The sequence below is a fragment of the Cibotium barometz genome, chromosome 27, assembly GCF_041138505.1.
Source record: "Cibotium barometz isolate CiBa-2024 chromosome 27, ASM4113850v1, whole genome shotgun sequence".
Classification (NCBI taxonomy): domain Eukaryota; kingdom Viridiplantae; phylum Streptophyta; class Polypodiopsida; order Cyatheales; family Cibotiaceae; genus Cibotium; species Cibotium barometz.
In genome coordinates this window covers 9,368,219-9,391,553 of record NC_141072.1, presented here as the reverse complement: position 1 = coordinate 9,391,553, position 23,335 = coordinate 9,368,219, and positions in this window count along the sequence as shown.

Genomic DNA, 23,335 nt, shown 5'->3' with positions numbered 1-23,335 from the left:
CTTCTCAATTAGATTGCTTCTTACTAACATAAGAATACAACATATCCTCTAGAATTTGGTTAACTCTTTCAGTTTGACCATCAGACTCCGGATGATCTGCCGTACTCATACTCAGAGTAGTATCCAGTTTTTTGAAGACTTCCCTCCAAAATGCCCGAAACGGATCCTAAATGCTGTCTTCGCAACATCTTCTTGTTTAATTCTAACCTGATGATACCCAGATCTCAGGTCTATTTTCGTGAAGTATCTCGATCCATAGAGTTGATCAAACAACTCATCCATGCGTGGCATCGGATACTTGTTCTTAATCGTTATCTGATTAAGAGCCCTATAGTCTATGCACATCCGCATAGATCCGTCTTTCTTCTTTACCAGAAGAATAGGCGCCGAATAAAGCCTTTGTTCAAATATTCCGTTAATTGTTTTTCCACCTCCTGTGCCTCGGAGTGGCTTAATCTATAAGCAGGTTTGCTTATAGGTTTTGATCCTGGCATAACTTCGATGCCATGGTCTACTTCCCTAGATGGTGGTAAACCATCTGGTAAATCATCAGGAAAAACATCCTGAAATTCCTCTAATAAATTCGTTAAAGTATCTACGTACTTTTTCTTTAATGTCTCATTCACCTTGGACTTTTTCTTGTTTGAATCACATGCATGCCAAACAGGGTTTTCAAACAGTGGGTCTCGTCCAAGGTTATTTTGTTTTTCTTGTTTGTCTACGCAAACATCATTTATCGTTTCATCTACGGAAACAGAATTCAAAAGAGGGTAACAAGCATATACCTCTGCTATCTGGTCTCTGCGGACCGCTGTACACAGCTCCATGGAGGAAATAAGTGGTGTGGCAGGGACAGTACTATCGCCCTGCAGGGTGATGACTCTACCTCCATGCTCAAAACATAGCGTATTATGTAAGTAATTCCGAGCTAGACTAGGGCCCAAGCCATACAGCCACTCCCTGCCTAGATATACGTCTGCTCTGGCTAAGTGCATGACCTGAAAGTCAAGCGGAGCCTTGTAGTCCTGTATAGATAATGGGACCCCCAATACTACGGTATTCCATACCGTTTTGTCATATCCGTTGGCTAGGCCAACAGTATACTCATGATCACTCCAGGTCTCAGTCAATCCCAATTTCTTGACTAACGAGTAGTTCAAGAAGTTGTGACTAGCTCCATCATCAATAAAAACTGTGACTCTACGGCCACCTATGGTGCCATACATGCGCACCATGTCATGCGGACCTACAGTAGGCTGCCACATCGCTAGTGTCACTGAACAAGCGTGATGCTCATCACAATGACACACTGTCACCTCTCTGAACTCTGCGGAACTGAGAGGGAGTCTCTGCACTGTATGCAACTGCCTAGAAGATTTACCATCTTTTTTGGGCTCGTTGCCACTCGTGCTGGTTTTAGGCTTTGGACACTTAGCCTTCGTGTGTCCTACTTCATTACAATTAAAGCAGCGATTTTCCTTTCGCGCTTTAATATATTGCTCTTTCTTTTGGTTTTCGGTGTCTCTTTTTTTTCTAGATGGTCGCGGTTTTTTAGACCAATGACCACCCTGTCCTTCCTGGTCCGTCCTATCCCCTTGTTTGTCACTGCGGAACCCTTTTCTTTTGAGGCCTGACCTCCTCTTTTCACTACCCTCGGCCCTGCTAGAACCACCACGCGCACTACGGCGCTTGATGTCATCGAATATCTATGCATATTGAATTGCCTCTGCTAAGTCTTTAGGCTGTAGGGGTTCTACGTACTCAAGGTAATCATCTTTGAGGCCTCTCTTAAAGCCTCGCAATGTCTGGAATGCATCGATTCCCTTTAGTTTGAGTACTATCTCCCTGTAGTTTGAGATGTACTGAGTTAGGGATTTGTTCTCCATCGAGCACTTGTCCCATAACTCCCAGCTTCTCTCTGCCTCATTAACATGCAAAAATTCTTTTCGAAACATTGTTTCAAATTCCGTCCAAGTGGCAGGGCGAGTTGTCAGACTCATCCACCACTTGTACGCTTTGCCGGTTAAAGAGAGGCTAGCCTCTACGGGCTGTATACGGCTAGGCTGCTGTCGCAGCGCGTGCAAATCTGACCACTTCGCTAGAAACATATTGACTGAGTCCTTGTTTCTCTCCTTTTCCTCGCCACCAAAACTAGGCGGCTTTAAGTCTTTTAACAACGACGAAGCTGTCGCTACGGACGGCCCCGCAGGCGCATCGGCAGCCTGTACTCCTGCAACCACTGGCGAGGCTACGCTCACCCGTGCCGCAGGAGCTCGGCTACCACGAAGAGTCGGAGTATTAGCCGAGGCGGCTGTCAGTGCATCTAACCGTGTGGAGATGCTTTGTAGCATCGTGACTAAATCAGCCTGGACTTTACCCATAGTGTTCAATTTGGCATTAAGATATTTAAACAGTCCACTAGAGATCTCCGTCTCTGTCAGGACATCAGCAGGGTCCAATAGGTCATAGTCATCGTCGTCATAATCCAAGAGGTCCTCCTCGGCCCCCTCGGTAACGTCAGTGTTCATGTCCTCTGGCTCATCGGCCAGAAAGGGGTCATCAGCCAATGCAGCCGCTCTGCGGGCTCGCTGGGTCCTAAGATGGGGTCAATAGACGAGGAGGGCGCTGGCGGATCACGAGTGATCGATAAGCGCGCTCTCGGACCAAACAATGGTCGGGCGTGTACGGCCTGACAATTCGGTCGGGGTCAAACCCGCGACCGAGGACAAGAGACTGGAAAAACCTAGAGAAGTAGAAGGCGGTGGGGACACACTACGCCTAGCAGACATTTTTAATTCTTGCAAAAAATAATGCGAGAACTCGGAAATTACTAAAAAAAAGATGCTAATAAAAATGAGCAATGGTGGAGAGAGAATAATAGTCACCCCCCTTTACGGTCGCTTGTCGATTTGTTGCGTTGCGAGCCTCTACAAGGACGCTTCCGGGATGCTCCGATCCACGAGAAAATGCCTGCAACTCATAACAAAAATTGAAATGATCGAGAGATGCCTTGCCGGAATTATTTCTTGCGGGGATGATTCTCCTCCCTAGCCGAGAGAGAAAGGGTCTTTGAATTTTCTAATTTTTAATTTTCAATAAATGAATAATGAAAATTAAATTTAAAAAAAATAATTGTGTTTTTTTTTCTCAGGCCGATGGTGGCCGGCTGCTGGTTGCTGGCCGTTTGTCGCTGGCTGTGTGGTGGCCGCCGTCGTTGGCTGGCCGGTGCCGCCGCCGCCGCCCATGGCTGGCTGGCTGCCGCCGCCGCTGGCCGGCCTGGCTGGCTGGCCGCCGCCCCGTTGGCCGCCCGTCGGCCTGGCTGGCTTGGTCGTATTATGCCAGAAGACGACGCTGCCAGGGAGTTTTGGAGGCGACTGAAGCGCGCGCCCCACACACACGGAATTTCAGCTTCGAGTAGCTAATAATGGTCCTGAGCGTAATGCGACGGCTTGTTTCGCCCCACACACACGGAATTGCTAGCAAAGCTTTGAAACGCCATAGCCACGGAATCGTATCTCGTGGGACTCAATTGCTAGCAAAGCTTTGAAACGCCATAGCCACGGCGCATCGAAACCAGACAAAAAAAAAGCTTGAGAGGTGCGAGCTGAGAATGTTCGCCCCCCCCTTCATTAACGTATACGTGGGACTGGCCGGGCTGGTTTTCGCCGCCCCACCCCCACACACACAGGTTTCGTGGGGTTGGTCTGCGCCCCCCCCACCTCGACACACAGGCTTTTTCTTTTGAAAACCTTCAACGCAGAGTTTTTCAAAGCGATTCAACGCAGAAAAAAAATGAAAAACAAACAAATTTTGCTTACCTCGATGCTGTGTGTGACGGGGAGAGAGAATGAGAGAGAGAGAGAGAAAGAGTTCTTCCCTTCAAAAGTCTTGGCCCTCCTTCCTCCACACACTCCCTTGTGGAGATAAGGGTGAGGAGATTGTGGATGAAAACCATCGAGTGGGCTCCGGTCCCCCGTTCGCGCGCGGACTCGCACGATCCCTTCGAACCATGCTCTGATACCAGTGTTAGATATCCGTAACTACGGGCGTTACCACGAGAGGGGACGGCCTCTGGCTCACCACCCAGCCATAGAGGAAGAATGAGGATTGCCCCTCATCCCCCAGGCTATATAGTGTGTGGCCTGCCGTCCACACTAGCCTGGCCGCCCATGACTCCGCATGGGCGTCCTCTCCCACTGATGAACCCCGGACATGGCCATCCGGTCTGCCCGTCGGTCACAGGCATTACAGCCTACGTGACATTACCCCCCCCTTAAGAAGATTGGGGACGTAGCATATAAACTTGAGTTACCGGAGAGTTCTCAAGTCCATCCTGTCTTCCATGTCAGTAAACTGAAGAAATCAGTTCACGGGTTAGAGAATGCAGTTTCTCCAGAGATTTTGGTGGACTTGATAGAGCCACCAAAGATACGACATGAACCTGAAAAGATTCTACAGTATCGTGATAGACAAACCCGACATAAAGTGTACTAGGAGGTACTTGTTAAATGGACAGATAGGGATGAGGAGGTAGCAACCTGGGAACGCCGTAGTGCAATTTCCAAAAGGTTTCCCCAGTTTGTTTTCGAGGACGAAAACTCTTCTTAAGGGGGGGATAATAGTCAATGACCATAGCCAATGGCCTTTGATAACAAGTGCTTAACATAGAAACAAGAGCCGTGAGAGCAACCCTCTTTGCCCCTCTCACTATCACAATTGATGAGTACTTAAAAAGGAACCTAGAAAGCATGTAATGAAGTCCATTGATGGATAAAAAATCATTCCTGAAAGATCCTTGCCCCCTCCGCGTAACGAATTCCGAGGTGCTAGAGCAGCAGTAGAAGTAGCACTTCTTGGGCAGGGTAGAGCCTCTCACTCGGGGCCTCGCTCACGGATATCCGAACAAGAGACTAATCCCTCGGTTCTTCCAAAACCGACCGGAAAAACATCCCTAACCCAACAGACATAGGTGATTCCTCCAGGATAATTTTATTCTAACATAGTTAAGGTCATCACTAACCAAACTAATCCGACTAAACCCGTAAGTCTCATGGTCAGATCAAGGAAAAGACTTGCACTTGGATCATAGAGTCCAATGCTTTTTTCCTCATCAAGAGGCATAGCCGTTGATTCTTTTCCATAAAACAAGGGTTATCCGGGATTTACTTCAACTATCGTAACTTAACAGAATTGAGTCTCATTTTAGGGATCCATCAGTCCAGCCTAACCCCATCCAATCCCATGGGTTAACCAACCGCCCAACCACTATAGTGATAGGATCCATTTAGAAATTTGGTTATGTTTTGCCCCGGGTACCAGGGAAAGAGTTCCCATGCCCCCTAGGCAGCGCTTCAAGCAAGCTTCAAGATAGTCTCACCAATACACCACTTCAAGATTTAGTTGTCTTTAAAACAATCTTTTAATGAAACCATAGTATCACTGATCATAATCCTCCAAAATATCCAGGCTTGAATTCTATCATTCCTTCATCGGTGTACCTATGGCATCATGGCAACCAAAACGCTCACCACATGTTCACTGAGGGGCCTTTTCAATAGTTCCTATCTCATAGTACCCGGAAATATAATCACATAAGAAAATCCAGATGGACTCTCCGTTGAAGATCAGAAAGATCAACCAACAGATCCATATAAAAGAGCCATGGACTCATCCGTTGAGGACCAGCAAGGACAATCAACCAGATCCATGCTCGAGTTTAGAAAACAACTCTAACACCTTGTTCCATTTTTCTTCCTCGATGCTTTGGCGACCCAGAGCCCGAGCACCGTATGGTCAGCACCCTCTAGGCTCCTTCGCTAGGTGACCTAGCGCTTCACTCATAGGCCGCTTCCTTGTTCCCTCATCCACCATACCGGCGGAAGCTCACCATTTAAATCGAACTGAGGAGGCTGGTCAAGACCTCGGTCGCGAATGTGCTACGCGAGAAGTCCTCCGTTAACTCTCGCGTCAGCTATTGCAACTTTATCACTTAGGTCTCCATGACCTCATTCACAAGATGGTCAAAATGCTTCCCCAGCATTCTTGACATAAAACAATCATTTGAAAACAGGTCATAAATACAGTTTCTAACGAACTCTCATCTTTCCACATTGTTCCTCATCATTTCTCATTATTCGACATTCTTCTACATCAATTCACATTGCTTATTCCACATCCAGTCATATGTATTTTCATTGTCTTCATCCATTCTCATCCAATCACATCATATTACATCTCATCACATCATATTACATCTCATCACATTATCCACATCTATCCTCATCACATCTCATCCATTCACATCTACCTATATCCACATCACATCACATCACATCCATGCACATCACATCTCATCCATTCACATCTACCGTGATCCACATCACATCCATTCACATCTACCTGGATCCACATCACATCTCATTCATCCACCTTACATCTCATCCATCCATCCACATTACATCATCACATTCATTTATATATCATCACATCACATTCATATCCATTCACATCTCATCGCATCCATTCACATCACATTCACATCCATTCACATCTCATCGCATCCATTCAGATATCATCACATCACATTCACATCCATTCACATCTCATCACATCATATTCACATCCATTCAGATATCATCACATCACATTCACATCCATTCACATCTCATCACATTCACATCACATTCACATCCATTCACATCTCATCGCATACATTCACATCTCATCACATCCACTCACATCTCATCACATCCATTCATATCTCATCACACCCATTCACATCCATCACACCCATTCACATCCATCACATTCATTACATCCATATCACATCACATTCATTCCATCCACATCTATCCATATCACATCACATTCATTCCATCCATATCACATCACATTCATTCCATCCACATTACATCACGTCCACATCTATCCATATCTCATCACATCCATTCACATCTCATCACATTCATCCACATCATCCATTCATTCACATTCACATCTATCCACATCCATCCATTCATTCACATTCACATCTATCCACATCCATCCATTCATTCACATGCACATCTATCCACATCCATCCATTCATTCACATTCACACCTATCCACATCCATCCATTCATTCACATGCATATCTATCACATCACATCCCATTCTCATCCATTTACATCACATCACATCCTTTCACATCTCATCACATCTCATTCACATCCATCCATTCATTCACATGCATATCTATCACATCACATCCCATTCTCATCCATTTACATCACATCACATCCTTTCACATCTCATCACATCTCATTCTCATCCATTTACATCACATCACATCCTTTCACATATCATCACATCTTATTCACATCTCATCACATTCACATCCACATCTATTTACATCATCCACATCTCATCACATTCACATCCACATCCATTTACATCACATCACATCCTTTCACATATCATCACATCTCATTCTCATCCATTTACATCACATCACATCCTTTCACATATCATCACATCTTATTCACATCTCATCACATTCACATCCACATCTATTTACATCACATCACATCTCATCCACATCTCATCACATTCACATCCACATCCACATGCATTTACATCTCATCACATTCACATCCACATCCATTTACATCACATCACATCTCATCACATTCACATCCACATCTATTTACAACACATCACATCACATCCACATCTCATCACATCCACTCACATCTTATCACATCGCATTCACATTAAGTACCATTTTCTACTTTTGATACCGATGGGACTTTTCTAAGTTTCTGCCAATTGCTTAGCCTAGTTAAAGGTACTTTTTCTCGATGGATATTTTCATATTCTTTCTCAAATTTCTCAAGTGAAATATATTCAATATTCTTCTTTTTGAGTAAAAGATTCATGGGATTTACAAAAATCAATTCTACCCATATTTCCCAATAAAATTAATAATGCTCAAAATTCCACTTTTGATAAATACTCATAATTTGAATTATGCCAAAAATTCCTCTTTTACCATCTAATTACTTGGATCTTCAAATATCATGGGAATTTCTCTTTTTGTATAAAAATAAATTTACCAAAATTTACTCTTTTCTCATAATTAATTAATTATGCATAATTACAAAAAAAAATCTCATGAATATAATGAAAATCATTCTTTTTGCATAGGATGTCCAATCCTAGAATATGGTAGGAAGTCCTCTTTTAGCATTATGCATAAAAATAAGGTATGTATTATTTTTTAAAAATTTTGCCATAGCTTCGGTTGCTATTACTGATAATTCTCAATTTTTCTTAAAAGAGTAAAAGCTTGTAATGAAATATGATAGTAGTTCCTCTTTTATGCTTAAAATCAAACTACAAATTTAAATCATAATTTTAACCATAATTATAAACTTAATTATGATTATCTCACTAGATTAAGCTCATTCCATTATTTCTCTTTTCCCAAATTGATAGGATAATCTATTTCTCATTTAGAATCAATCAAAGTAGTTTTTAACTACTTATAAATAATCTAAAAGAATTAACCATTATTTTGTTAACACAAAATCATAAAAAACCATTTTCTTAATCTCTAGCTTATCAAGCCTAGAGTTTAGCTTTGAATTAAGAGACTATCATTGAGAAGCATCCTTTTTCAAGGGATTTAGCCATAAAGAATAGCCATAAAGATGGCTATTCTTTTAGAGAGAGAGATTTACTTAAAGAAAGCATTACAAATAAGCATAAAGATTAACTTTCTCTTAATTAAGCATTAAGACTTTAAGGAAAAGCTTGATTTGAATTAAAACAATTATTTAGAAGGCTTCTCAAGCTTGAGAGGGGTTGAGAAGAAGAAAGTCATTGAGATAAATTGGAAAAAACCATAAAATTTGATTTTACCTCCAAGTTTGGCTTGATTCTCTATTAGCAGTGAACCCCTCGACCAATCAATTGGTCCACCAAGAGGAGAAGAGAAACTCCAAGAATTGTTGTAGAGAGAGACAGCTCCAAGCTCCCAAGAGAGAGAAAAATTTAAGGAATAATAGAAAATATGATTATTTTAATATAATACTGGCATAATATAGCTCTAATATTTTTTTACAAATGCCTGAGGGTCTATTTATAGGTGAGGGAGGCCACTAACCAAGTCCAAGTGGGTTCTAGAATTTTCCAGGTTCAGTTTGACTCAATTTGGAGAAGATTTGGACCAGTTTGGCTCCCTTTTTTATTTGGTTTGATCTAGGAGAGAGGAGAGATAAAAATATCACAATGTTTTTGAATTAAAAACCCTTCCACACATGTGAAAAAAGTTCCTACCTCAAGATTCCCCCTCTCCTTACAAGGTGTCAAAAATGCATCATTATTCCAAAATATCTCTTTTTTTAGTAATATCTCATAATTTTTAACTAATAAACCTTGTACTCAGTCAACTCTTCATCTTATGTGAGTATTTACTCATTTTTGGGTATTTTATTTTATACTCTTGGATTTATCTCATCCCAACACCTGGATTAATCCAATTGGCCTATTGGAACCTTAATTGGACCATAATCCAAAAATTTTTGAAAATGTAGACCCTTAGGCTAAGGTCCTATACACATTTTCAATTAATTCCTAATGCACCTTGGAAAGTTCATTTTGAACTTCTGTTTTAGAGGAATCTATTTTAGACACTATGGATTTTTATATCCAAAGATATCTCAATTTTGGATTATCTCTCTCTAGATATTTTCTCTCTCTAGTCCAAAACAAGGTAAAACAAGTTCTTTCTTCTATTTCAAAGAGGGGAATAATTACAAGAACAGAAGGGGAGGTTCTTATACCTTTACTCCTCAAAAGCTGGAGGGAGGAATCTTACAATTCCAATCCGTTAGGAAACTTTAATGAGACCAACCAAGAAAATTAGAAAAAACCCATTGGAAGTGTACAAAGACGTGCCTATTAGCATAGTAAGTAAGTATTTTGAAGGTAATGACATGAATGCCACCTTTCCAATCAATGGTGTGACCATAACTATAATCCTTAGATGGTGGAGCAGGAGTGACCATAGCCAAATACATATGGCAAAGATGTGAAGCAAGCTCGAGGAAGCAAGCCCCTCAAATACATATGGCAAAGATGTGAAGCAAGCCCCTCAAACCCTCAAATACATATGGCAAAGATGTGAAGCAAGCCCCTCAAACCTTCAAAGACTGTCTCAAATTAACCTTATATAATTTTAGGAACACCTATAGGAATTTTGATGGAGGTGGAAGTAATGTCATGTGGCCTAGCCTATACATTTACTATTGTTGACTTTGGAAGGCCTAGTAATTATGATGTGATCCTTGGACACCTATTGTGCCAAAAGGTGTTAATCCATGACTAGGGATGATAGTTGATGAGGATAGTTTTGGGCAAAAAGGGTGCACAACTAACTGGGTTATGATGTGCAATTGTATTTTAATTATGAAGAACCCATTGTTCCACACTCAAATGAAGCACATTGAGATACAATATCACATTCTGTGTGAGATGATCTTGGATGGAGAACCTTTAGTGTTCCTTTCTTCTATTAGAGGATAAGGTATCATGTAGTCTGGTTGATGAGGATAATTTTGAGGGACATGCTATGTGATAATCAAAGTTGCATTGTGGTTATGTGAAGAACCCAATGTTCCACACTCACACAAAAGCACATTGAGATATGATATTGCATTGTGTGCAAGATGATCTTGGATGGACAGGAGCCTAAAGTGGCCCTTTCTTCTACAAACGTTGCGGTAGCATGTAATCTAGATAGGATTCTATAGTGGCTCTTTCTTCTATAGAGGCAGACGTAGCATGCAGTCTAGTTGATGAGGAGAATTTCAAGGACATGGATATGTAACCAATTAAGTTGTGACAATCAAAGCTACATTACAACCGTGAATAACCTAATGCTTTATTCTCGCACGAAGTAGATAAAGTATCACATTGTGCATGACTTGATCTTGGATGGAGAGGTTAACCTGCGTCTACTACGTGAGAATGAAAAATTTTATAGATTAGGAGAGATCTGCTGGTGTGCAACATCTTCATTGACTCGACATTGGGCCTCAACGTTGGACTGAAGAGGTAGTTCATCTATAGTGGAAATTGAAAGAAGGGGGGGGGGTGTTAGGATAGGTTGATCTATTTTGTAAGGCCCCCTTTATGAGAAGTACTTGTTGTGTTGGGTACTCAAGTGCAGTGGATGTTGGCCATGTGTGGCCGGATAGTTAGGAAACAACTTATGTAGACTTGGAACCATGCCAAGCAGGATGCATGTAAGTCAAGGGATGATTGGCTGCACTCTTATAAAGAGATCTTTTTGAGACACCTTATTCTTGGGCCCTTCTTGGGTTGTGAGGCCCAAATAAACTCTAATGGTTTCGGAAGTTAAAAAAATAAGTAGACGTCTTTATTGTAGTCTAATGTGGTCCTAATTGGGTGATGCGTTTAGTTTTACCTATAAAGACTAGTCATAGAGTGGCCAACATAGGATGACCTATAATACGATCATCAATGAATCGATACTACATATGTTTTGTAGCCTTCTTAGTCATATTAAGATCAATTAATATTCACTTAGCACACCTGGACCCTGTACCAAGTTTCTCTCTTACTTGATAGTCCGCGTGACTAGTGCCTCAAGTCCCTAAACTCTGCACCCTTGTATAGGTGCATGACATCCTCTATCCAGAGTCTACCTAGATTACAATTGCATGACATACTCCATCTAGAGTCTACCTAGATTACCATTGCATGACATCCTCCATCTAGAGTCTACCTAGATTGCTATTAAATCTCCTTATTAGAGTATGCACCATCAATTTGTAAGTTGGGTTTTTGCAATAGTGATTCATCGGTATTATTCTCCATCTCTTTTTCATTAGGTTCCTTTGTCTTGAGATCATTCTATTGTGGCAAAAATTTCTTACAAAACAACCTCCACAAACCCCAATCATGATTGAGGAGATGCCAACAAATAGTGAAGCCATTAGCTACTGCTGAGTGTGAGTTTGTGGAACATACTCATTCAAGTCAGCATTCCTCATTCAATGATGTGTCCGAATCCCTTACCATTTTTTACCAAACTCATGTACTATTTAACCAAAGGCTAGAGACATGAATAAACATATACAAAGGCCACATATGTAATGCTTCCACTACCATGGTCCAGAAGAGTCTTATGATACTTTCTTGGCTTGTTTAGCCTTCTTGTTAGTTACTTCCTTTGCAAAATCTTTTGACTAAACCCAAAGTCATGATACTTTCTTTGCTTTTTTGGATTTCTTGTTGACTACTTCCTATGTAGCATCTTTTGACTCAGCCTAAAGTAGTGTAAGCATGTTCAAATAGTCATATGGATCAACCCATTAAATTTAAACTAGTGATGTAGTTCATTACATTCAAACAATTGGATTAGCCAATCATTACATTTAAACTAGTGACATAGGTCATTTCTGTTATTGAAGTAATTTGAGCTCCTTTGGTTAGTACTCACTTTAAAGGGAGTTTGTTTAGAGCTGGTGCTTGAACAAGTGGTCAAGTATAAACCACTCGAAATAACTAAATTGACACCAAATTTAGGTTCAACCCATCCCTAAGCTAGTAATGAATAAACCAAACTCTTGAGCCCACATTGAAGCCCATCATTAACAAATTAAAGTGAGGTTTAACCCATACATAAGCTCGTAATAATAAATTAACCTAACTCAACTAATCCTTATGAAGGAATCCACATATATTTACTCCTTATGAAGGAATCCACAACTAATCCTTATGAAGGAATCCACATAAATTTACTCCTAAAATCATATAATGTGCATAAGTTATATTTAACTCAAGAGTTGAATATATCTAATAATTAGATTTCTTGCCCATGGGACAAGACCTATTTCTTCACATTGCTCTTCTCCAAGGCAATTGGAGAGAAGACTTTCCCTCCAAGTTGGAGAGTAAGGATTTCCCTCCCATGTTTAAAGGAGAAGCCATTAACCTAAGACTTTTTCTCTCAAAGAGATACCATCTTTGCAAGAGGAGCCACTTAAAATTCCTTATACCATATAAGGTCATAGGGCACCACCTAAGTGAATGTGATTATCGATTGAGAGATATTATTGGTCTCATAGCTTTTGTAACCTCCAAAGTCTGGGTTTCCATAAGTTTTTTATTACAAAGGAATCCTTGCTTATGGAGAGATCTTAATAAAGAATGGATGATGGAAGGAAATTTGAGATTCGAGTGGAAGAACCAATGGAGCGATAGTGAATCTCAGAGTTAGGCAAGACCCAAAGTCCCAATGAACAAGTGAGGGCACTACTTTGAGAGCAAAAAAATGAATGCAGCATAAAAAGGAAAACAAGTTACCATAATCTTGGATGGTGACATTGGAGTTAGTGTTATCACAACAAGCACATGGAAGCCCTCACACCTAGATGATACCAATCTCTTAGTGTAGCATGCCACTGAAAACACTTTTAAGTCACTTGGTATCCTACTACATGGTGATGTTAAAATCAACATAGTTGGGCTAAGACTCAAGGTTACTCAACAACTTGGTCACATATCATATAAATACAAGCGAGAGATACCTTTGAAAGCCAATATAAAACCTTAACAGACTTGCCCAAAGAGTTCCAAAAGAGGAATTCTTGTAGAAGGGAGAGCTACCTTTGAAAGTCAATATAAAAACCTGGAAGACTTGCCAAAAGAGGAATTCTTTGCTGAGGAATAAAAAATGTTAATGTGAATACCTTAGTTAACATCTATCGATCCTATAATTAACAAATGGATAGTGAAGATAAGGAGTTAGAGTATGCTCCTCTACCTGAGCCAGAGATGAATCAGATAATTTAGATTATATTCATTCAAAATTAATGGACAAGAAAATTTTCATGATTAACAAGTACATAAACTAAATCAATAAAATAAATTTTATTAAAAAATAGGCATCAAAATAAAGAAATATTAATAATTAGTAATATATAAGCCAAGCAATCAAACGTGTGAAGAGCCGGTGATGATGAACACAACCTCCACCACATGAAAACCGGAACACATAGCTCGTATGGGTGAAAACTATGTCCCAAAAGACACTAGTATCAATAAAAAGACGATTGGCTAGAGAGAGAGAGAGCGCAAGCAATTGTGTGGAGAGGAGTGAGAGAGAGAGAGAGAGAGAGAGAGAGAGAGACCTACTAGAGCAAAAATACGCTAATCTCAATTTTGTACTACACTAAGGAATGACATTTTTTTTAAAATACAACATATCGCTCGACACAATGACACAAATAGGGGCAAATAACGAGTGAGAAATGCTTTTTCATTAATTTGTGTAAGAGGCATAATACGAAAACCTTAGAAGCACTATGGATATTATTAGGTTTTTTCAACCTTATTTAATGAAGGTTTTTATAACCGTCATCTCATATGCAAACACTGCATGTCCTCTTCGTTCATTTGCGAACGTTGCACTACCGCATGCTATATGGATCTGTGTGTCCAAGAAGCGCTGAGGCCAAGAACTTTGAGTGTGTGTGATCCTGCATTACATCGTCAAGGTAGGGTATAATCAAGCATCCATTGATTAACACAATGATAATTAATCTGCTCTTATAATGGCTCTACATGCCTTCTTCTCATGTAATCCCCTATTCACGTAATTAGCTGCATATACGCACCTAATAGAGCAATCGTTTCTTCTGTTGTTATGCCTTTAGGAGCCAAGAATTGTTGTTTTGAATCGTTGATGGCAGCGTCGATTAATTAGGCTACTCTGATTGAAATAATTTATTTAAATTAATCAGGCTACTCTAATAGAAACAATTTATTTATTCTATTTTCTTATTCAAATTACGAATTTAAAAAAAAGGGCACAAGAATTTGGTAAATTCATTCCCACTCAATCGAACACAATTGAACAGTCTAATGATTTCCTGAAAAATGATCATGAAGTAAAAGCAAGAAGTCGCCCTAAGAAGAAGCTTCCAGTGAATGAAAAAACTCAAGAGAATAAAAACATTAAGTAATTTGAGCTGAGTGTAACTATATCTATTGGAGGATGTGATGTGGATAATAAGCTATTGGTAAATTTAAAAGATTTTATAGAGAAAGAGACAATTGCAGGTACATGCTCTCTAGAGAGTGGGAGAACAGTCTTTCATCTTCACTTTCAAATGGTGATTAGAATCCTAGCATCATCTATTATTGCAGTGAATAGAAAAATAAAGAATTACCTACGGTGGGATGTAAATGGCCCAATAGGAGGAGTTGTAATGTGTAGAGCCCTAAGGCAAAAGGGCATGCATACCTTTCATGGTATGATTGGCTATGTCATGAAAGACATGGAAAAGCCGCATTATCAAAATATTTCACACAACATAGATGCAGAAGATATTTCAAGGGGTTTTGAAATTTACAGTCAATTTGGGTAGATGAAATCAAGAATAGGGTTTGTCTAACCCATTCTAACATTTTTGACAGAGCCCTCATGTTTTGGAAGTTCCACTTGAGACATCCTCTTGGTAATGACTTCTTAGGAACAATGCATAAAATGATTAAAACTCAAAAATACTACCCTTCTTCTTCTTGGATAACTCCTTACCAAGGTAGAGGGATGGCAATAAACAAAATCAATGCATTATGGAAGTGCATGGTCTTTGAAACTACACATACCACTTACAATGACATTAAGGAGATTTTTGTAATGAGAGAGGGTGTAAGAGACTCACAACCAAGACTAGATTGGTTCACTCAGCGTTGGAAGGATTCAAATCAAATTGAAGAAGTCTCAAAGTAAGTTTGTTAAAATTTATTTCCAAAAATTCTTTTGATTTAACTTTCAATTAAAAACTAGAAAAATGGAAATGGTTTTAGGAAAGGAAAGGAAAAGATTAATTTTGATGCCAACACTTCAAAGAATAAAGATAACTACATCATCATAGATGATGAGGAGATTATGAATGAAGATAGCGAGGATGGCATTCCTCGCACCCAATTTGGAGATGACTTCATCCCCCTATTTGAAAGACAAAACTCAGAATTTGTCATGAATTAATGTAGTAGAAGTTAGTCATGATTCAAGATGATTTTGAAAATTGTAAAATCATTAGATTTTTCTTTGTCAAAAAAGTAGATTTTTTTAAAGTTTTAGGAGCCATTAATAAATAGGAGTCCCCACAATAATCCAACCAGTGCTCGAAGGTCTTTAAACCTTCCAGAATTAAGAAAAAAATGGCTGAGATTTGAAGTGGGCCTAATTTTTAGGAATGATTTGTTAAATATTTTAGTTATAAAATTGGCATATAGTAGAGATTTTAGAAACAAAGCTGAATAGATTCAAGAGTTGTTCTCATTTTGATTGGTTGAAAAGTATTATTTTTTTTTCGAGCACTGTCCTTAACAATACTGAATATTTTTATTGGGGTGTCACTAGGGGTGTACCCTACCCTTGTAGACACCATGTGTGGAAGAATAACACCTCTAAGTCTTTAGTCCTAGAATTTCTCTAGCCTCCACATAGAGTGGCCTTCACTCATAGAACCCCACAAACTAGAGTACCTTTTATTCTTTAAAAGTGGGTTTACTCATTTATATGTAAGCCTAGAAGAAGAGGCAAGTAGGCAAGTACTAAGGAACCTATATAACACATCCTCACATATGAGAAGTAGGTAAGTACTAAGAGGAAAGTACGTAAGTACTAAGAGGCAAGTGCATATGTACTAAGAAACCTATAATACATATCCTTGTGCAGAAGAGAAGAGCAATCAATTCCTAAAAATCTGAAAAATTCTCTAGAACTCCAATGGAGGTTTGAAACTAGTTGCATTCCTTACCTAGACAATTCAACGTCACCGACACCATATCATCATCGTATACTGGTAATCTAATGAACAAACCATATTATGGTGATCTAAATAACTGCTTTGACGTACTCCACATAGAGTTCTCTTGATCTTATTTGCATGAAATCCCAAGAATCCTTCTTGAAAATTTACCCAACCCACTCACAATCTCATCCTTAGTGTTATATATAAGATAATCTCTGTAATAGAGACCTTTTCCCTCCCGCTTGAGCTTTCTAAGAAGGACATGCCAACATAAGACTTTCTTATAAAAGAGGAGGGATAAATTTGAATGCAAAGATCTAGGAGTTTAGGAGAGAGGTTAGAGGAATATGCAACTTGAGATTTAGAGGTCTGAAATGTTGAAATATTTGGGGCTGGGGAAGAGTTGAGAAATATGGCTATGAATCTTGGGAGAAATCTGTAGCTTGGAAGATGAAAATATATCTTGAAATATTTCAAGTTGGGGAAGATGGTTATGAATCTTGGGAGAAATATGTAGCTTAAAAGATAGATATATAGAGATTAGGATTTAGAGGATTACTAATATTTAGGACCTTGGAGCTTGAAAATTATTATTTTTACTATAGGATAGCACGGAAGAGTGAGGAGGTAGAAATAGGGGGTTTGAGAGGGGAGGAGATCCCTATGAAGTGGGGGGAGAAGGGACATGTGTAATAAGGCCACCTACCATGACCCCTAGGGGGCTCGGCATGCTAGCAGCCCTCGCAGAAGGGCAGAAGGGGCACACTAGGCACATATGTTGGTTAGCCATCTATGTCATTTTTGGTGTGGTATCATGACACACAATGGGCAACATGGTAACTCTTGATTTTAAAGAGTAAGTAGTCCATGTATGTACTTTGATTGTAACATCACAATACCATCATCACGCTTCATAGATTGTATGCCTAAATAATAATGCAATAAGATCAAATCTATCATCTCAAATGACAAATGTAATTTATACTTAAAAACTAAAATCTTCTCCTCATTAGGGCATGCGAGCATCATGTCATCAACATATGAAATGATGACTAAAAAACAATCTTTACTCCTCCTTACATAGAGAGTACTTTTAGTTGCACCGTTGCAAAAAACCATTTGCAAAAAGCAAACATATATTTATCTTCTCATATCATGCTTTGGGATCCTAGTTAAGGTCATATAAAGCTTTTCTTAACGTGCATACTTTTGACTCTAGTTCCTTCTTAAGAAAACCACAAGGCTGAGATACATAAACCTTCTTATCTAACTCACCGTTTAAGAAGGTTGAAATCTTCTCCTCATTATGGCATGTGAGTAACATGTCATCAATGTATAAAATGATGACCAAAAAACAATCTTTACTCTTGATAGAGGTTACTTTAAGTTGGACTGTTATAAAAATATTTATGACCAAGTATACATTTATCTTCTCATAACATGCTCTAGGAGCATATTTAAGGCCATATAAAACTTTTCTTAACCTACATACTTTAGAGACTTGTCCCTTCTCAACAAGACCGTGAGGCTGAGATACATAAACCTCCTCATGCAAATCAAGAAGGTAGTCTTGATATCCAAGTAATGTACATTCCAACCACGATGTGCTACTAATGCAATAATATACCTGATTGTAGTTATATGAGACATGGGTGTAAAGGTCTCATCATAATATATGCTCTTCTCCTAAGCATAACCCTTTGCAAAAAGAGTTGCCTTGTAGCAGTCAAAATCATACCGTTACCCTTACACTTACACTTAAGCTTACAAACCCACTTTATACCAGTGGCCTTTTTACCATGAGACAAATCTACCAAGTATCACTTTTTAGAATTGAGTCATTCTCATCCTACATGGCCTGTATCCAATGATATTTTTCTTGTGCTTCCTCAAAGGAAACAAGTTTCTCATTGATGGCAATGAGATCATGATCTGTAAAAGATTAAGATGCCTGATGAGACCTGAATGTGTTTTGATAGGCAAATAAACCGCTAATTTTCTACCCTATAATGTTTGCACCAATCATTTTGGTATACTCTTGAATGCATATACGATTGCCCTTTCCTCATCCACTGCATCATCCATAATTGCCTCATTAATAGGCTGACATGTGGGCTGAAATTTGAGTTGATTTTCAGCCAGTATGGGATGATTTATAGCATGTTGTTGAGCATTCATTTTCTTCACATATTGCTACTTGGCATTATACAAAGGTAGGAGTGTATCAGAGATGTCATACAAGCATATATTTTGTTGTTTTTTACATAAAAGGCAGCATCTCTACCCACCAAAATCTACCTTGCAGCCAAATGCTAGTGTGGTTAACATAGCCCCTCCCTAATTCAAATTCATCCTCAGAGCTGGAAGACCTTGTAGCTCATCCAAAAAGTGGTCTCCATCATGTCCCTTGGCTTTTTCTATTGTTTTGCCTCTAATCTATGCATAACCCATTGCCCACTATCTTGATTAATGGTTTTCCATGAAAACAATGTGGATTTGATGGTAGTTTGTGTGAGATTTGGTAGAGAATAGCTTTCTTTTTTATTTTTTAAAAGAATATTTTTTGCTTAATTTTTAGATTAATTTGTTATTTTTGTTGTTGTTTTTGGGGTTTTTCATGTTCTTAGGACTTGCACATAGTTTTTATTAGGCTTAGTTTGCATCCATTGCATCAAACAATGCAATAGAATGTAATGCTAGCTCTCTTTAGTTTAAACATAGAACTAAGATCATTAATTTTAGTTTACTTGTGTGTTTTTTGTTGAAATTATCTGGATTAGAGTGTTAGCAAGCATTAGGAGTAGCTTAATCTTTCAAAAAATAAATTTAAAACCATAAAAAAATCCTTGAATTTGACTAATTTCTCTTAATGGATTGGTTTTTGTCATTAAGGGTGATTAATCTTGTTCAAGAGGCCAAAAATTTAGAAAATGTATTAATTGGGGTCTAAATGGATCATACGAGTAGTCAAAATTGGTGTTTTTGAGTGTTTTGAGAGCATCTAGATGCATCAAAACACCTAATCACATCAAATTTTTTATCAATTAGAGAAATTTGACTCTGCTTAATTTTGCCTGAAAAGAGGAGACTATAATTAAGAGTCTAATTAATCTCCTATTTTAGATTAATTTACACAATTGTTGATGCACAAAGATTAGCATTCCCTTGCTCTATCCAATGATGTGCTCAATCGTGTGAATTAATTAGGAATTAGTGAATGATTAGAGTCCTTGATTAGTATAAAAGAGGAAAAGATTAGTAAAAGGATTAATATTGACTTAATTCTTAATCACTTTTTTACATAACTCACTAAGGCTAATGAGCATTCAATGAGTAGATACTCATGAGTTGTCAAAATTGTCCATTTTGGGGGTGTAAGGGGTGTCATTAAAAGGTTGACTTTTTTGATTCCCACTTATTTTTTTGATTCCCACTTACTTTTTTGGGAAAATGCCCATACCCCTTTCATTTTAAATTAAAAAAAATATTTAAAAAATATCCCCCCCAAAAAAGAGAAATTTGTATTTCCCACTAGGACTCCAAACCAAAAAAAAAAAAGATGAAAAAATTTCGGTCGTGAAAGAAATTTTAACGAAAAAATTCTTCGTGAAAGTGCAAGCTGTGCTGACATCATCGAGCTCTGCAACTTTGGACTAGGTCGTCCGAAGTAAAAATTGACCATTTTAGCCTCCGACTAGCAGCCTCAAAATTCGACTTGGAAATCGAGGTAAAAAACAGTCCAAAAACCACGAAAAAACGTAAAAAAAAATAGCACGAAAATGACGAGTCATATTCGGGCTACTTTTTGAGGGTCTAAACAACAAATTCACGGATGACTCATGGAAACAAAGTTGTAGTACTCCTAAAATACTACAACTCCCTCATAAAGTTTTTCAAAATTCCTTTTGGACCACTCAAAAAAGTGCTACGAAATAGGAAAAAAATTTTGAGAATTTTTTTTCGTCTTGAGACAGTGATAGAAAATAGGTTTTAGGACCTCCTCTTCCATCTGGGAAGTTCCTAGCATATGCTTTTTTCGAAAAAATATCTCAGGTCGTTCACGTGGGTATAGTGTGTGTCTAAGCTAATTAGGGCAAACGGACACCTATTTGATCCAGTGAAGAGTACGCCAACCTCTTGAGGCTGACGGGCTGTGGAGAATATAAAAAGCAAAAAAAAAACGTGTGCTCATTAAGGAGCATTTAGGCACTCTAATATTGCTAAGATAGAGGGATTGCCAGGGATCATGCAAGGACTGACCCCAATGGCTGACATCTTCAAGCCATTGAGCTCTATGCGGCAAATTCACCTCCCAATGCCATTGGCCATACCTATAACAAGCGTGTCATCGGGTGTTACACCCCCTATTGCTTTGGTCCTTGCCCAACATTCCCGCAAATCCTGTAAGTACCAACCTTTTCTTGGATGCCCACACCTTGGACACACTGACTAGTCTAGGAAGGGGGGTGGCCCAAGGACTCACTGAGTCTCTTCCAACAAGAGCACTCACATATGGCCTTAGTGACATACAGATATACGACCGTACAAATTTCTAGAATTATGGGCAAATACAATGGAACAATAGACCCTGTTCAATTCATTCAAATGTTTGAACAGAGATGTGAAGCCTTTGGAAATCCCAATTGCCCCACTAAGGTACATGCATTGAACTTATGCTTAGAGGGAAAAGCTAGTCGATGGTTCATCGCATTAATGTCGGTGATCAAGGCCAACTTCAAAACCTTGAAATCAGCCTTTATACATGGCTTTTCCAGACAAGGTGATCGGTGGAGTGCAGTTATAGAACTCTATTCAATTGAGTATCAACCAAATGAACCCATTAGAGATTTTATCCTTAGGAGATAAAACTCTTAGACTCACGTTGTGAGTCATGGGAAAAATTAAACGATGTTCAATTGAAGAGATGTTTTATGATGGGCTTAAAGAATAACATCTTACACAGCTTGATCATTGTAACCAATCCAAAAACATTCATCAATTTTGTGAAGAAGCAATACGTTTAGATGACAACATGCTAAAAGATGATCATGCTACGAGGTGTTCCTCATCTAAACCAAGTGAAGCAATGGCAAAAGAAAGATCGATCTTGGAATTGACATTCCCAAAATTTTGTGCAGCCTTGCTTAAAACCTTACAGCAAACATCTCTAAGAGAGGATGAAAACCTTCAAAACCAGACATCCTTAATGCCTCTAAAAGTGAGGAACGAAATGCCTTGTGTTGAGTGCAATCACTACGATCATCCCAATCCTCATTGTGCATACAAGGCACCTGTTCTTCTATACTGCATATATTGTAAAACCTTTGACCATGATACTAAAAAGTGTCCCGCTTCATCCACAATGGACTCAAAACCTCCATCTCCTATGCACCAAACAGAAACAGTCCAAAGGGTAAAAATTGCTTAGGAAGTAGTTAATCGGACACTTCAGTGTTTCTATTGTCGTGGACCTCACAAGGTGGCAGACTGCACAATTTGGAATACTTCTATGTCCATAGTCACTGACACCTTGTGACCAATGTGTGAACGATGTGGCATTGATTACATGTTCCAAGATTGCCCAAGACGAGTTGCTTCAATACAAGTTTTCTCACAAAGGGTAGAAATTGCTTCAATACAACTTGTCTCACAAAGGGTAGAAATTGCTTAGGAAGCAGTTAATCAGACACTTCAGTGTTTTTATTGTCGTGGACCTCACAAGGTGGCAGACTGCACAATTTGGAATACTTCTATGCCCATAGTCACTGACACCTTGTGACCAATGTATGAACGATGTGGCATTGATCACATGTTCCAAGATTGCCTAAGACGAGTTGCTTCAATGCAACTTGTCTCACAAAATACAACTCTTGATATCTTAAGTGTATAAAATGGGCAATTGTTCATGGTGCCCTTGAATGTGCTTACACACTTACAAGCCAAGGCATGAGAAATAATAAAAAAGAACGCAAAGACAATACCTCAATATGGGTAGAAGAACATGCTATAAAACAGAACCCAAAAGAAGGAGAAAAACCTTCTAAAATCAAGAAAAACAAGGGACAACACACTATCGAAACCAAAGGTGAATTAAAAGAAAGGAAAAAGGAGCCTGTAGAGGATGTAAACACAAAAGAGCCAAAAGCTATACATGATGCAGAAGCATCCACCTTAAAAACCACCACACAAACCTCAACACCTATATGTGCGCGACATAGGATACAAAAACCCAAAAGAAAATTCGATCTCGTCGCATGGGTAAACATAATGCAGAAAACTGACAAACCAAAGAAAGTCAAAGAATGAAATAAGTTCTAGGAAATCACTAAGTGAGGATAAAACAAGTTCTTACTCTTCACTCACAGTGCACCACATAGACCAATCAAGAAACTAGAACCCACCCAACCACCCAACCACCCCAAATGGAAAATAATGATGAAACAAGTTCTTACTCTTCAGGATGAAACTAGAACCCACCCAACCACCCACAACTTCCCCAA